At 39.1% G+C, this 2,486-nt stretch overlaps 1 protein-coding gene and 1 long non-coding RNA gene across 2 annotated transcripts in view; both read right to left on the minus strand.

Annotated features, from left to right (window-relative positions):
* LOC116687587 (uncharacterized) overlaps positions 1-2,198 on the minus strand; it is a 16,972-nt gene extending 14,774 nt beyond the window's left edge. The window contains exon 1 of the long non-coding RNA XR_004331593.1: positions 2,053-2,198. This is a non-coding gene — a long non-coding RNA (uncharacterized LOC116687587). The remainder of the gene's footprint in view (positions 1-2,052) is intronic.
* Positions 1-2,486, minus strand: part of grm4 (glutamate receptor, metabotropic 4) — a 206,522-nt gene that overhangs the window by 161,482 nt on the left and 42,554 nt on the right. The window lies entirely within an intron of this gene.

Raw genomic sequence — 2,486 nt, forward strand, 5'->3', positions numbered from 1 at the left:
CTAAAACAACCTTTGAACGTACACATGTTCCGCAAAAAACGAGTTCCTTCCCGAGGCTATTTATCAGAGGCCCCGTTGCTCCTGTGCTTAGCGCCGCCCAAGACAACTGTAATTGGTTTAAAGAAATGCCAATAAACCAAATTACGTTTTTTCCTCCCATCCAGGTATGCTGTGTGGACGAGCTAGACCCTCTTCCGCGGCGCTGTAGAGGAAGGTCTTGTGAAGCGAGACTAGGAGGCCAAGCTGGACATTGTCAGGCTTATAATGACAAATACTTTCATTGATCCATATTATTACTATTACTGTTACTATAAATAACAGCCAGTATGTTCATAATTGCCAATCTTCCTTAAACATGTATTATTCAATACTGTGGTTCATTATTTACATGTTTTTACCAGCAATGTTATCATGTATAAAATCCCACATGAATCCATTAGAGAAAAAGGCTCAGAGATGGCAGCTCAGGGCAATCTCTAATAAACTATTCATTATCTGTGCTGTATCCAGCACCAAGTATTATTTGCTTTCCTTTTTGTTGACAGTTTAAAGTACTTAACCCATGGGGGTTGAGAACAATTTAACTGCATAACACTAATTACAGCAATGGCATGCAAGAGCAGCATAGTAACAGCACAGGTATGGATCAAATATGAAAATAATGAGGTTTTAATGTTTGCTTTTTTGTTTCTGAGACCTCCTGAGACAGATGATTTGCCATCGTAAGACAGTTGAGAAGGTGTCTACACACATGTCAAGGTGCATAAGCAATAACTCAGTATGTCAGCTTCTGAGTCTCCGATGTTAAAATGTTAAGAACAAAAGCATGAACTAAGAGTAAAGGGAATTGGCAGAATGAGTGGGATGCTGAAGGCCAGTAGAAATCATTTTTCTTCCTCCAAATGGATCATTTTTTGTACTCTTGTGTGGTCCCCTTTACTGCTGAAACTAACCACTTCAGTGGATGCGAGAAGCCTTGTCCAGCCAGCAGTAAACTGTAATGTCAGAACAAGGAGCCACCAAAGTTATTTCCAGTAAGCATTAAAGGCTAGAATGCACTGAGCGTGCTATTCCTGGGTCAGCGCCTCTCTATTGTGCAACTTATGTGCACCACAGAAAAAAATAAATGAAATGTACGAAAGAAAAAGAATACTTTTTCCTCACACCGAACAAGAGCCAAACTTTTGCAATGGTTGAGCAAAAATGAAATCCGTGTTAGGATCTCCTGCTGATACATGACTCAAGACGGACAGACCGGAGGGCTATTGCACCAAACCAGGATAAGGGATTAAGCTGGGATATTCGAGTTATCCTGGATGAATTTAGCTTTGACTTGGTTGCACAGAAGCAGGTTGAGTTAAACCCAGCCAAGTAACCATGGAGATGTATTCTTTTTTGCTCTGGAGTAGGCTAACTGCAGGATTTATAAGATAAATCCTGGAATCTTAGGTGTTAAATTAGTTGTCGCACTGATAAATATATATAAATAAACGTGTTTGTCTTCTGAATGTGTTCTGCTTCATTTGTATTAACAGTCATGTGCGTTGTGTCAGAACATTAATTGTAGAACAATATTTAGAATTAGACATAGCTTACTTTAGACATAGAGATTTGTTTTATGAATAAAGGTTTGAAATTTGGCCTAGTCTTTAGGGTACATTTCCAGAGGAAAATTAATTCCCTCTGCTCACTTTTAAGGCAAATTGGCTAAATAATAACCCGTTTAATTTCTATAGCACTTTACATGGTACTCAAAGACACTTTACAGTAAAACCAGCACATTTAGCACATAAAACAGATACAGCAATACAACCAACACATACAACAAGCATAGTAAAAGAAAACAGAGTGTACAACTTTGTAAAAATGTGCAGTGGCTAGTAGAGATGTTCCGATACTTATACCAGTATCGGTATCGCCTCCAATACTGCCTAAAACGCTGGTATCAGGAAGTACTGGAGTTTATGGACTGATCTGATACTACGTAATAAAGCCCTAAAGAAAATCTACGTTAACGTAGTTCATTTATGTTCTTTTTCCCTTATTGGGAACTGTCAAACTGGATTAAAAACAGAAAGTTCTTGGGCGATCGTTGTTTCACGTTTCACAAAGAGTTTAACCTGAGCCCGACCGACAACAAAGATAGAAATCATATCCCATCTATACAGGGATAGTAGCATACAGTTGTTCAAACACCACAAAATGGTATCGGACCATCCCTGGTGGCTAGATATTTTTAAATCTGCTATTGTCTGCCAAACAGTTCGATAACAGCTGTATTTCCATTTTTGCATGTGATATGCTTCACCTCCTCGTAACTTTTCATTAGAAACTGCTGCACAGCAGGTGAAAAATATGCGACAGGCGTCTTCTCCATTTCTGCATCAGTAAATCTGTGATGGATACCGGGGTCTATTTAAGAAAGCTGTGAACGTGCACTTATCCCAGCTATCTCCACCTGGCTTGACATAGCTTCACCTGTTCAT

This window comes from Etheostoma spectabile, chromosome 4, assembly GCF_008692095.1.
Source record: "Etheostoma spectabile isolate EspeVRDwgs_2016 chromosome 4, UIUC_Espe_1.0, whole genome shotgun sequence".
Taxonomy (NCBI): domain Eukaryota; kingdom Metazoa; phylum Chordata; class Actinopteri; order Perciformes; family Percidae; genus Etheostoma; species Etheostoma spectabile.